At 32.2% G+C, this 15850-nt stretch overlaps 1 protein-coding gene across 1 annotated transcript in view; it reads right to left on the reverse strand.

The window, feature by feature from the left end:
- The window catches only part of LOC114332349 (insulin-degrading enzyme), a 215813-nt gene that overhangs the window by 106055 nt on the left and 93908 nt on the right, over positions 1-15850 (reverse strand). The gene's annotated exons all lie outside the window — the stretch shown is intronic.

Below are 15850 nucleotides of genomic sequence, written 5' to 3' on the forward strand. Positions count from 1 at the left end.
AAGTTAGGTACACGCGAATTAAATTTCATTAAACTAGTGACGTCATTATTTAGCGTGCACAGTGACTGTATATTTTGGTACACGCTATTTTGATAAGTTTAGTGTTTGATAGAAAAATATTTGTTATTAAGGGAAGGGAAGGGAAGGGAAGCAGAACTATTCAGATATTTCAAACTTAATTGTAATAAATCAATGTGTACCTATATTGTATAAAAGTATAATATACTATAATATACTATTATATTCATATTATATATTAATATATTCAGGTTATCAAAATAAATATTCAGTTGACATGGCATGTATGTACAAAATACTGTTAAAATAATTTTTATACGTAAACGTAAGTTAATTATAACAGTTTATAAACATAAACCAATGCTGTTATGTTTATTTCTATTTATACAGGGAGTTGAACTTGTTACGATTTTCATACAAAATTGGTTATAACTTTGTAAATACCCTGTATAACATACCCAACCTTTATATTTTTGTGATGGGGAAGTTAAGAAGATTTCGAACATAAAATAAAATATAGGGTGTTCCATTTAAAAAAACATAATTTTGGTCTGCCACTATGTTATCGAACGCCCTGTAACATTCTAATTAATTTTGTACTATGAAGCTCAAAGTTTGCTACAATTTTTGTTACTAACTATTATTGCTATCTATAACTATAGCGGATCTACTTAATCACACTAATCAATCACCCTGCTGTATATATTTTATCTTAAAACATCTGCTACCCTTAATCACGAATTTTTGTCTCATTTATCTTTTTCATACTGTTTTAAAATATTGTTAAACGCATTAAAAGAACTAAATAATGGTCCACACTCCATAATTAATTTAAAAACAAACACTAAAATAAGAAATAAATAAAAAAAAACAAACAAATAAAAATAAGAAATCTACTAATCAATATTAAAATGTAAACACAACGCGATTAGACAAATGTGAACCTAACTCTGACTGACGCTCGCGGTATTCTCAAGTTAGCGTGTACGCAAAAAACCAGTAACAGTGCACGCTAAATAGTGACGTCACTGACTTGATGACGTTTCGCGTGTACCTAACTTTTTTATTTGCGTACACGTTAGCGTGTACCTAGACACAGCGTATAAATATTCCTGTACTTATTAATCAATGGCAACGTGTACATGTAAAATTTTAAATCGCTGTGTCTAGGTAAACGCTAACGTGTACGCAAATAAAAAAACTTGCTTCCGTACAGGTACAGTCATGATGTGAACTTGTCAGATAGAGCTCATTGGTACCTCGGGCGAAAAACATTGGATATCTTAATCATCCATGTTATAATTCACATCTTTGTTATATGTTCCGATGACGGATCAATTGTAAAGGGTTTTTACCCTGTTATTTTTACTTTGGTGGCTTGCATGTAGATTCTAAGATTGCACTGATGATGATCGGTCAACCGATCGAAAACTAGTTCTGTCTTTGATGTAGCCCTGTATAGGGATTTTAACAAATATACCTTTTATAAAGGATTTTATGTTTATGTTTCAAATAAAAAAAGTTAGGTACACGCGAATTAAACCTCATCAAGCCAGTGACGTCATTATTTAGCGTGCGCGGTGACTTTATATTTTGGTACACGCTATTTTGATATTTTTAGTGTTTGTTGTTTGTTTGATAGAACATATTTTTATTAAGGGAAGGGGAAGGGAAGCAAAACTATTCAGATGTTTCAAACTTAATTGTAATAAAACAATATGCATATAAAAGTATATATTCAGGTTAGCAAAATAAATATTAGTTAACATGATATACAGGGTGTCCCAGACTAATTTACCCAGGCTATATCTCTTAAATGAATAGAGATTTTCGAATGGGGCAAAAATTGATCTATTCCATTTGTACTACACTGTAATATGGCGTAGAAAAAATCATCCCCTAAATATTCATCCCTTAGTTACAACCCCTAACTTTAATTTTTTAAATAACACCCTGTACATTTTTTTTATAGTTTTGGATGTGGTCTTCGATCGTCTATTCAACACATTTTTTAAAAATAAAATAAATTCGTAAATAATCAAGAAAATATCAGTTTATTTTTGTTAATTATGTGTCCCAGACTAATTTATCCAGGCTATATTTCTTAAACGAATAAAGATTTTCGAATGGGACAAAAACTGATCTATTTCATTTCTAATAGACTTTAATATGGTGTAGAAAAAAATCATCACCTACATATTCATCCCTTAGTAACAGGGTGCTATTAAAAAAAATTAAAGTTAGGGGTTGTCACTAGGGGATGATTCTACGCCATATTAAAGTGTATTATAAATGGAATAGATTAGTTTTTGTCCCATTCGAAAATTTTTATTCGTTTAAGAAATATAGCCTGGATAAATTAGTCTGGGACACATAATTATCAAAAATAAACTGATATTTTTCTTGATTACTTACTAACCGATTTTATTTTTAAAAAATGTGTTGAATAGACGATCGAAGACCACATCCAAAACTATAAAAAAAATGTACAGGGTGCTATTAAAAAAATTAAAGTTAGGGGTTGTAACTAAGGGATGAATATTTAGGGGATGATTTTTTCTACGCCATATTATAGTTTATTACAAATGGAATAGATCAGTTTTTGTCTCATTCGAAAATCTCTATTCGTTTAAGAGATATAGAGTGGGTAAATTAGTCTGGGACACCATGTATACAAAATACTGCTAAAATAATTTTTATACGTAAGTTAATTATACCAGTTTATTTGGTGTTTATTTTTATTTATACAGGGAGTTGAACTTGTTACGATTTTCATAGAAAATTGGTTATAACTTTGTAAATATCCTGTACAACATAATAAACCTTTATATTTTTGTGATATGGAAGTTAAGAAGATTTCGAACATAAAATAAAATATAGGGTTTTCCATTTAAAAAACATAAGTTTGGTCCGCCAGTATATTATCGAACGCCCTGTAACATTCTAACTAATTTTAGTAATTTTGTAATATGAAGCTCAAAGTTTGCTAAAATTTTTGATACTAACTTTTATTGCTATCTATTAGTATAGCGGATCTACTGAGCTTTATCACACTAATCAATCGCCCCGTATATTTTATCTTATTACTTCTGCTACCGTTAATCACGAATTTTTGTCTCGTTATCTTTTTCATACTGTTTTAGAATGTTGTTAAACTCATTAAAAGAACTAAATAATTGTCCACACTCCATATAGTTAATTAAAAAAAAAAACACTAAACAAGTAAAAAATAAGGAAACTCTTTACAAATCAATATTAAAGTGTAAACATAACGCGATTAGACAAATTCTAACCACACTCTGACACTCTCGATACTTACAGATACTTAATACCACAGCATACACGCGGCTCAAATTAGCGTGTACCAAAAAACCCAGTCATAGTACACGCTAAATAATGACGTCACTGACTTGATGACGTTTAAGCGTGTACCTAACTTTTTTATTTGCGTACACGTTAGCGTGTACCTAGACACAGAGATTTTAAATTTGTTTCGTTTTCTAAAATTAAAAATTAAATTGCGTTGGAGCCCTTATATCAGTCTATATTTTAGAAATAAGTGGACAAGTACATATATCAATAAATGTGTGTATTCGTATTGTTTATTGCAAACTATTTCTAACTACTATCATGATACTATAAATAACAAGATAGTATCTTCCCGTAGCGCAAATACGTCCGAGTTCGCGCATCGCATGACGCAACTGGAGACCTGAATTTGAATTCTTGTTGTTAGCCTATAGTCCAGGCTGTATCGTCGCCCCCGTTAAGTAACATATTCCGATTCGATTTTGTTGCACAAACTCACTTAAAAAGAGTTCCTTATAACAAATACACGGAGTGAAGGGAGGTGCCGTGGTCGAAAAATTGTTTAGGCAATTTTTTAAACAAATTCAAAAAATCAATTTTTTCACTTCAAAAAATCAATTTATTCACTTCGTATAATTTTTTTTTATTCTTTGATCATTATGTAATTTTTCTATAAAATTGACTGTTGTTGAGTTATACTCGATTTAAAATTTGAAAAATGCGAAAATGGCCATTTCCAAGGCTTAAAAAGAGTGACTGAATCAAAGTTGAAAGCCCCCCTACAGGATTCTGAAGAAATTTTGTCATTATTTTATTACTGAGCTCAAGGTCCCTATACCATAGGTTGTATGGTAACTTTGACATTGAAAAATGAAATATTGTCATCGTGACGTCACCCAGACGATCAATTTTACGAATTGTTTGTAAACATAATAGGATACGTGGTTTGGAGGCTATATTTTGTTATTAAATATCGTTAGTGTTTTAATTTGTGTTTATATCTTGAGATATAATGTGTCTATAGATAGCATTAAGTGTTTTTAGTATAATAACTTAAACCCAAAACTCTTTTACAAGTGTTAATATACATTTTAATGTGGTTGTATTAAGTACCTACTTACTTACTGGATTTTCTTTCTGCTGTATTGTATAGTAAAGGACATTCTTGTATAGAGACATTACAGTTCTGTAATGTCTCTTGATGTTCTTCACATCAAGTTTACATCATCTGTGTAGGTTACATTCTGCTTAGACTTATTGAACAATATATCTATAAGTCTATAGATAATAGATCTATTATATGTAATTGTTTCATATAAAATTATAACCAATATTGCAGCCATCTGAAGATCGTTTGAATAAACAATTATAAACTAAATGAATATATAAAATGGGAAAAATTTCCTTTATTGCACTGAAATTGTATTTTTTTATAATTTACTGTTAATGTAAAACTTCACAGGTATCTATTGAATGGAATCATAATGTTTAATAGTTTTAGATATTATAATCCAGTACCTAACGTAATCAGATGCTCTTATGTTAAACTTAAGGGAAAAACTACTAATTTTGATACATAAATCTTTAGTTGAATCTCTTTTTCACCATGGTTTACATGTTAGGAGGAATTTATAATAACGTACTACATGCATTATCCCCAATTCAAAATTATTATATACCTACTCAAAATCATTTAAAAAAGTAAATTGTATTCAACCCATTATTAATATACCTAGAATATTTGAATGATTTAGTCCCATATATACACAAGAAAGAATCTCCTTCTGCTTTAATTAAGTATTAGTAATGCTATTCTACTGCATATATTTAATTGCAATTATATTCTATGATTTTTGTAACTCTACAGGTATCTACCACATTTTTAAAGAATATATGAAATAAATAGTCATTAAAAATCCAAACGTATTTTTTTTAAATATACACATTTTCAATACATTCCTACTTTCCGAGTTCATTTCAATGCGTGAAGTGAATGAATTTGAATGCAGCATTCTGGGTGACGTCACTCCCGCCATTAGATTCTCGACGCTGATTGGTGGAAAGTTACCATGCAACCTGTCTATTTATGAACCTTGTACTGAGCTGTTATTTTTAATTGTTAACCATGAGCGCTAAGTGAGGAGGCCGTCAATGTGAGTGCAAGTGAGATGCACCATTAGACGGCTGGAATGGTGCATCTCTTTCGCACTCACTATTAACGGCCGCCCATATGCAGTTAGCGCTCATTGTTAATAATTAAAAATAACAGCTTAGTAATAAAATAATGACAAACATTTCTTCAGGATCTTGTAGGGTAGACTTTAAACTTTTATTTGATCACTTTCTAACTTTCATAGTAATAATTTTTAACTGCGTTATTAACCCTTGAAAATGGCGATTTTCGCGTTTTTCAAATATTCGCGATGAAAAACAAAGTATCTGACCTCTGGTGGAATAAATTTGAACCACTATAAGTGGTATAAACAAACCAGAAAATTGTTGAATTGAATGGAATTTGGTCACTTTTTAAAAATTTTTAGTAAATTTCAGCGTTATGAGCACATTAAAATATTTTAAATCAAATCAGTATTGTTCTATTCCTTAATTGAATGTTTGTTTATACCATTTATATCGGCCATTTTCCTGCATTCGACCTGCCCTCTATATTCCGTTTCAATCGCGAATAGGGCTTTTCATCGACTGTCAATTGTTTCGAGGTTCTGTCATGTGTCACATAATATTAATATATCTACGTCATACGTCTTTGGTTGGTATTGTAGATACCAATAACGTATGACGTAGATATATTATGTGACACATGACAGAAGCTCGAAACAAATGACTGAATGAAAAGCCCTATTAAATAGGACTGTCAAACTAACGTCAGAACGTGTATGTATCGATCTGTAAATTGGTGCCGAAATTTGTAATTATTACTGTAAATACTAGTTATTAAAATTAGTTTTCCCGCAAATAGTGACTAATAACAATTGTGTTAAGACCGCGTCTCACCATCAAATAATTTGATCAAACAGTTTGAGCAAACTCCGGAAGTACGTCAAAGTGACGTCACAATTGCAGTTTTTTTGAAAATCTAAAAATCTGTGCTCTCACTATCAGTCTAGTTTGATCAAATTTTTTGTATTGAGTTGTCTAACTTGTTTGTACTTTATTTAAAATTAAAAATTTTCATTATTATCCACAATGAACACTCAGGATGTGACGTCACTAACTGTCACTTTAGTTTGCTCAAACCCAGTTTGATCAAATTATTTGATGGTGGGACGCGGCCTTTACGTGTTAATCATCAAGAACAAGCTGTAATGTCAGTAAGTAAGAGATGTTTTACTTAATAATCTTCCAACTTAAACTCATTCAGTGTCAAACTGTCAATAGTTTTTCACTGTTGCTATCCCGTCCCAATGGACGCCAACGGTTAGGCAACCAGTATTGCAGTGATGTTTCCAAGGTTATCACTTATTTCCAGACATCTAAAGCGTAATCTAAACAAATTCAAGTTACTTTTGACTACATGAGTAACAATTTAAATCAATGTTCCCCCACTGTTAGCATCACCATGTCTGGATCCAATTCTTCCAGTAATCTTACTAGTTCATATCACATATACGTCAAAATAATTGTCAAAGTTAATTTAAATTTGGAAATCTCTCCGAAAAATATTAATTTTTGGCGGATTATTTGATTTATACCGTTCTAATTTAGTTTGTTTAGTTTTGTTAAACTTTTCCTTATTTAGTTTACATTTTGAAAGTGTTCATAAGTTAAACGTTACTTGAAAACTCCTCTATGGAGTCATCTAGTGGAGGCGAACCGCCTGATATTGAGAATTCGATGGATATAGTAGCTGTGATTTACAAGATTTAAATGGATTTCTACCCAACCAGCCTCAAAATAAGATAAGTAGTAGTATTAATCTTAACAATATTAATGAAAAACAAAATACTTTAGTAAACTCAGATCAACCAGAAAAAACCAGGCCTGTTTATTTATACGAAAAAATTGATTTAGGACCTTTTTACATTTTCATTGAAAACTCCAGTTTAAATTTTACAGGAAAATTAAACGCTGTTAAAATAGGCGAGATCCTATTTACGTTACATCCAGAAATTGACAATTATATAAAAAAAATTGACTCAATCGGACGCAACCGAGTTAGGGTCTCATTTAAAAATTATAGTAGCGCAAATGCTTTAGTTACTTCCAAATTCCTTATTCAAAAAAATCTGACCGCATACATTCCAAAATTTCAATTGTTTAAACTAGGTGTAGTAAGGGATATAGATTCAGATATATCGGAAGAATATCTTAAAAATAGAATAAAGGAATTTGATCACCATTGCAAATTCTCGGTTGAGTATGTGAAACGAATAACAAGAAAAATAGTAGCAGATGACAAAGTAATATTTAATCCAACAAAATCAGTTATTGTGTCTTTTAAATGCCAGAATATACCAAAGTATGTAGTAATTAATCATGTCTTACACACTGTTGAAAAATACCAGCAAAAGGTAATTATCTGTTACCACTGCTATAGGTATGGGCACATGAGTAAGCAGTGTAAAAGTAGTCCTCGCTGTTTTAAGTGTCATGAATCTCACCTTTCCGATTCTTGTCCTTTATCATCGTTTAACAAAAAATGTCTATCCTGTGAAGGTGAACACTTCACTAATGAATGGGAGATATGCCCAGAATTTGATCGCCAAAAGAAAATAAAACATTATATGTCTGAAAACAGCTTATCTTTTAAGGAAACAATTAAACTCTTTCCTAAGATAACTTATGCATCTATAGCAGCCAATAATTCCTCAATAAATTCTCATCAAACTCCAAATATGAATGCACCATCCTCTTCATATTCCTTTACTCAATTGTCCACGTCTCAAACATCTTCCAATCAGTTCGCTCTACCTTCAGTTTCAAATAGATATACAATAATAAAACCACCAAAATACAAACGACCTATCTCTTCCTCACCAGACCAAGTAACAATGGAACATCAAAAAATAATAAAGTTAAACCCCATGTCCAACAGACCTGGTGGTATTATCACCTCTTCTTCGTATCAATCTACATTTAATCCAGAACAAGGATCTAAAATACATGAACCATCAAAAGAATTAACAGAATTAATATCAAATATAGTTACAAGTATTATCTCTAATATAAATCACAAAAATTTTGAAATTCCAGAAAAATCAGTTCTAGTAAATTCAATTCAATCAGTTTTAAGTTCTCTCTTATATAATAATGAATAGATTGGTAATTTGTCAATGGAATTGTAGATCGGCTAACTCTAATAGAGAAAACCTTATCCACCTATTAGAAGACCAGAAAGTTGATATCGCATTATTGTCAGAAACTAGATTTAAACCAGAAAAGTATTATAACTTTCACGGGTACAATATTGTCAGAGACGACCGCTTTTCAGTAACTGTTGGCGGTGGCTCAGCAATTTTAATAAATTCAAACCTATATTACGAGGAAGTCACCATGAAAGTAGATTTAATAAACGTCAATAAAGTAGCAATAAAAATAAAGTTTAAGTCATATACTGTCACATTTATATCTATGTATGTTCCCCCAGGAACCAAGTTATTGTTACAACAATGGAACAATTTCATAACATCTATAGAAAGACCATTTATAATAGGAGGTGACCTTAATGCTCACCACATTGCCTGGGGCCTAGACAACCAAACAGATATGAAAGGTAAAATCTTGATGGACTGTATAGACGATAATAATTTAATATTCAAAAATGATGGCTCTCCTACTTTCTTTAGGAACTTCTCGAAATCGGCAATAGACCTGACCATTTGTACTCCTGACTTAAACCACCTGATCACTTGGAAAACACTTCAAGACCTATTTGGTTCAGACCATACACCTATAAGAGTAGAGTTAGAGGATCAACCAACTCATACATATAATCCATATTCACAAAAGTGGAATTTAAAGAATGCCGACTGGAAATTATATGAACAGTATTCGGAAGATGTATTCTCTCAATTTAAAGATATAAATTCTTATGAACAAATTTTGCACAATATAAATACAACTGCATCCTACTGCATCCCCAAATTTAAAATAAAAAAACCGACTTCCAGAGGAAAATACTGGTGGGATTTAGAATGTGAAGAAGCAGTCAGAAGAAGACAGGAAAGTTTTTGTATATTCAAAGAAAATCCAAACCATGAAAATCTACTTAAGTATAAAAAAGATGATGCACATGTCAAGAAGATCACTAAACAAACTAAAAGAAATAGCTGGAGAGATTATGTCGGATCCCTAAATAGGTCAGTCCCTATTAAAGATGTATGGTCAAAAGTTAACCGAATAAAAAAATAGAAAAACAAAGAACAAAGTCCCTGTTATTCTGTCGGAAGCTTCGTGGATAGAAGAGTTCCATCAAAATATCACACCGCCGTCTGCAGAATTAGTAATTCCTGATTTACAACTAAATGCTCTGTACGACTATCCAGAACCAATCCGTTTCCTAGTCAAACCATTTTCTGCCACTGAACTAAACTTTGCGTTGAAGAAAAACTCAAATTCAGCACCAGGTGCCGATAATATCCATTACTCGATGCTATCAAATCTTTCAAGAATTGGTAAGGCTGCACTACTAAATATATATAATGAAATTTGGATGCGCCGCATAAAGATTCCTGACGATTGGCACGTTTACACTATTATCCCGGTTTTAAAACTAGGAAAATCATCAAAGAATTGGGATTCTTACCGTCCAATCGGTCTGGCTTCCTGTATACTAAAAACATATGAGAGACTTATTAAAAACCGTCTGGAATTTTGGCTAGAAAAGAACGACCTATTACCAAGAAGTCAGTTTGGTTTTAGAAAAGGTAAATCCACACAAGATAGCCTCTGCCACTTTTTAATAGACATTTATAGTTCCTTTACTTATAAGAAAGCAGTTAGTGCTTTGTTCTTAGATATAAAAGGGGCTTACGACAACGTTAATCTTCACATACTATACGCGAAAATGTTGGAAATAGGAATACCCGAGATAGTAACATGGAACATCATTAACTTATACATTAATCGAGCAGTTCACGTTAGATTAAATGGAGATCAATCTAACTCCCGATACACATCTTTGGGACTACCTCAGGGTAGCATCCTAAGTCCTATATTATATATACTGTATACTGCTGACTTAGAAACTAAACTTCCTCAACACATAAAAATCCTACAGTACGCTGATGATGTTGCGATATATGCAGAAAATAAGTCAATAGATAGATGTAATAACTACCTTAAATCGACATTGAATATTATAAAAAAATGGGCTGCCGATAATAACTTAACAATATCAGAGAGTAAATCAACCATTGTTATCTTTACTAAAAAACGATATGTTCCTCAAAGCCATCTACAATTTGATAATACTAGTATTCCTTATAAAACTTCAATAAAATTTCTTGGCGTATTTTTAGACTCCAAATTAAATTGGAAAGAACACACAAATTACATATTACGAAGAATGGAAAATGCAATGAATATCATGAAGACTGTAAGTGTCAGTAACTGGGGAGCTGATCCAAACATATCAATATTACTATACAGAAATTTGATAAGATCAATCTTAGACTATGGATCTATTTTTTATGGCTCAGCATCAAACTCTGTACTCCAAAAAATCGAGAGGATAAAAAATAAGGCACTTAGGTTATGCACTGGTTATCTTCGTAGCACACCTATATTGGTCATGGAATGTGAGATTAATGAACCTCCACTTTCATTACGCAGGGAATACCTAAGTGAGAAATTTATAGTTAAAACAGCGGTAAACGATAAACTGCTATTAAATAAAATTGTTCATTTAACCACCTCATACCTAACTCATTATTACTGGGAAAAAAAGAAACTGCTTTTAGTTGTGGAAAGCTTCCTCAACGTTTCTAATTCCATTGGCGACATACACCAAATTGAACAAAGCTCGTCTCGAAAGCTAAACTATGAAGATTATTTATCTCCAGTTAACTGTCATTTAAGTAATATTCGTGCGACAGACTTCCTTACTAAAATAGACCACCTTCAGTGTGTACAAAAAAACTGGGGGAGTTATCAGAAATTATACACGGATGGTTCAAAAATGGAAGGAAAAGTTGGATATGCTATATATTACCCACAAAAAAGTATAAAAATAAACAACAGATTACCTGATAAAATGACAATTTTCACAGCTGAACTCATTGCAATCAAAGAAGCATACAAAATATGTATTAATCAAAAAGAACTCAATTATGTTATATTTACAGACTGCCAAAGCATTGTAAAGACATTGAAATATAATGTACATAATTTTGCAGAAAATTATATCATCAGTGACATCATAGCAATGAACAGTGAAGCTTTGAAATCGGGCAAAAATATAATATTGTGTTGGATAAAAGCACACATTGGTATAAAAAACAACGAAATAGTAGATGATCTGGCTAAAAAAGCAACAACGAAGGAATCCACTCTGCATACTTATCAACTTCCTATGGGAGACATAATTTCTATTATGAGATCTATCAAACGGACGAAATGGCAGGAACAATACAATAATTCAGACAAAGGAAATTATTACAAAAAAATCCAGCCTACACTTCCCATCAAGACATGGTTTAATCAAGTTTCCAACAAAGGCTTTATCAAAACTATTTGTCGAATAAGAAGTAATCACTGTTTGACTCCAGTCTACAAAAGAGAAATAGGACTTGTAGATAATGATGAATGTTTATGTGGAGAGCTAGCTGATCTACAACATATGCTATTAGAATGTCCTTTACATTTTATTGAAATATCAAACTTTTTTGCCAATCTAGTTCAAGTTAATGTACAATTTCCTTTTAATCTTATATACCTTTTACAATCAAACAATCTAGATGTTTATAAAATTTTGTACAACCATGTTAATTGTTTAAAATTAAAGCTCTGAGAAAAAAAAGAAAAAAAAAATAAAAAAAAAAAATAATTAAATAAAATAAAAAGATACTAAGATCTAAACCTCCGCGAGGTTGAATCGGGTTTAGGTCTTAGCGCGATAAAAAAATATACAAAAAAAAAAAAAAAAAAAAAAAAAACTAAAAAAAAAAAATAAAAAATGTAATAAAAAAAATGTTAAAAAATATAATAAAAAAAATAATAAAAAAAACAGAGTAAAAAAAACAGTAGTACTAATAGTTTTAAATTTAGATACTAAGCATATATTTTGTAAAAGAGAGAATTCAAAACACATTGACTGGCCAGTTGGTTGCTTAAACCAGTGCCAATAAAACATAAACACACACACACATTACTAGTTCATATGCAACTGCTACTATGACGAAACAACGTCCGAAATATCCCAAGAAGGCCGAAGCAATTTTATAATTAGTTGTACGTCTCTATAGTATCCAAAGATTGTATATCCAATTTTTTTTCTTCATAATTTTTACCTAATGTTATTTAAGATTTAGAAATTAACTGTTATAATAATTAGTTTTAAGTCCTAATTGTAATTAATTATTGTATAACCAATATTGTTTGTGTCAATGGCCGTTGCTGCCGAGACACATACATTTAAATAAAAACAAATTAAATCGCGTATAACTCGACAAAAATAAATTTTAGAGAAAAATCACGAGAGACCTTTTTGGCTTATAATAATCTAAAAAATCTAAAAAAATTTAACGAATCGAAAAATTAATTTTTTGAATTTGTTTAAAAAAAATTGTTTAAACAATTTTCTGACCGCGGCACCTCCCGGCACCCTGCGGATTTGTTATAAGGAACTATTTTTTAGTAAGTTTGTGCAAACAAATCGAATCGGAATAATTTACCTAACGGGGGCGACCATACAGCCTGGACTATACAACCGCGATCAATTCAAACTAATTGGAAATCATTCGGTCATTACGAACCATTACGAACTTGGGTCTCCAGTTACGTCACGACTCCCTTCTCTTCGAGATGCGCACTATATTATTTTACTACTATGGTCAAACATGGAGACACAACCTGCGCTGGCGGGACGGGTGACCCGTGCATTTATTTTTCTAGCGCACCGCATATTGACCCCAACCGTTGCAACGCGTAGTCTGCACACAGCTGTCGCTGTGGCAAGTAGAGACGGACAAAATCAATGCGGACTTTTAACGGTTACTTTTGATATCTGTTCTGAGCGGTACTGAGCATGGTGATGAATAATAAGATAGTATCTTCCCGTAGCTCAAATAACTGGAGACCAGAATAATTTGAATTATTCTTAAAATACTCGTACATAAAATGGTAAAAGAGTTTACATCCACTATCAAGCGAACAATTTTTCACACCATGCCGAACATAGATGGCAAACTGCTAGAATCAACGGAAGATAAACTGAAAGAATGGGAAAATTATATTAAAATTAAAAGACTAAGTTTTCAATCTAATAGCACATAAAATAATATTAAAAATACTACTCTACATCCCACGAGATTGAAAACAATGAGAACCTTCTCTGGTTACACCTCCGAAGCTTCTAAAATATGCAAGCCATAACGGATGCTGAGACTAAAAAAGATGAGGGAATTTTACAATTTATGATTCACATCCCATCTGCTCATCGCGGTAAAGTTCCAATGAGAATGGTTCCCTTAGTACTCCAATCAGAGTAAACATGTAAATAAAAGAATGAATAACAATTTTCAATTTCATTGCAACACGAAACTACAGCCGCATTATATTCTAGTTCAATCAGAGAGTGCAGCAAGCACCTCTACCGGTTTCGAAACTTTTAGAAGCCTCGGAGGTGTAAGCAGAGAAGGTTCCCATTGTTTTCAATCTGATGGGATGTAGAGTAGTATTTTTAATATTATTTTATGTGCAATTGGATTGAAAACTTAGTCTTTTGCTAGCAGTTGCCGATAGGGCATCCCTGCCATTTCGTTCGTTGCAATTCGTAACTGCACGCCGGGGTTTGTCCTGATGAGAGATTAATAAGTTTCGAAACCGGTAGAGGTGCTTGTTGCACTCTCTGATTGGACTAGGATATAATGCAGCTGTAGTTTCTTGTTGCAACGAAATTGAAAATGGTTATTCATTTTTTATATTAAAATTCTTTTTCACGACATACGAGAAGAACCAAGATTGGAAAATAACAACGAAGGGCCAGCAATTCCGAAATCTGAAATTATTATAAATGTAATTAATCAACTCAAAACAAATAAAATCCCAGGTCCAGGTGGAATATACCCAGCAACATTAAAATTAATCAGCGACGAAAATATCGAAATATTTGTCCTTTTATTCAACGGCATTTATAATACAGGTAAAATATTCCAAGACTGGCTAGAGCCAATATTCATCCCACTACCAAAAAAGCCAAGCCCAGAACACTGCAATGAGTTCCGTCTGATAAGCCTTATGAGTCATCCAGTAAAAGTCATATTAAAAGTCGTATATAATCGTATCTATATAGAAAGTGCGAGACAATCATCGGAGACGATCAGTTTGGATTCAGAGCCGGCATGGGAACCAGAGAAGCCCTCTTTAATTTACTAGTTCTTGCCAAAAATGTTACGACTAACATAAAGATTGATTTATTTCCTTTATAGACTTCGAAAAAGCATTTGATAGAGTTAAGATACGACCTACTATTAGAACGTTTGCAAGAAGTCGGTTTATATGGAAAAGACATCAAATTACCGAAAAACTTATACTGGAACCAAAACGCCAGAGTTAGAATCGAAGGTTCCACATCCGCAGAAGTAGAAATTAGGAGGGGAGTTAGGCAGGGATGTGTTCTGTCGCCCCTGCTGTATAATCTTTACTCCGAGTTTCTATTTAAAGAGGCACTGGATGGATTCCAAGGTGAATGACGTAAATGTCAATATATCATACAGTGTTGATTACGGATTTCGACTTGGGTCTACAATCTACAACGACTGATCGACAAGAATAACCCGACCTGTGAGCAATTTGGTATGAAAATAAACCTTAAAAAAACCAAAGTCATGTCAATCCGAAAAAACCAAAACCTACCTCAACCTTGCACAATAAATGGGCATATTTTAGAACAGGCCAATTCAATAGATTTAAGTAGTACTTGAGATGTTGGATCGATAGCAGCCTAAATCCTGATCTAGACAAAAGATCGAGAATAGAACAGGCCGGAAAACCTTTCGAAAAAATCAAAAAACTGCTTTGCGATTCTCGAATAAAATTCTAAATTCGACTACGTTTATCCAAATGCTACGTCTGGTCGACTCTTCTCTATGCAGTTGAGACATGACCTTAAAACATCAACCGTAAATAAATTGGAGGCCTCTGAAATGTGGATCTACCGGACAATCTTTAAAATTTCATGGATATCGCATACGTCAAACGAAGAAGTGCTGCATAGAATAGGCATGGAAAGAGAACTTTTCAACATAGTGAAAGTTAGAAAAACATCATAAAGTCGATTCGCTAATCTGAGACACAATTGTCTACACTACAATCACAATAACGATGCACTAGAAATAAACAAACA

The sequence above is a fragment of the Diabrotica virgifera genome, chromosome 5 (genome assembly GCF_917563875.1).
Source record: "Diabrotica virgifera virgifera chromosome 5, PGI_DIABVI_V3a".
In the NCBI taxonomy this organism is placed as follows: domain Eukaryota; kingdom Metazoa; phylum Arthropoda; class Insecta; order Coleoptera; family Chrysomelidae; genus Diabrotica; species Diabrotica virgifera.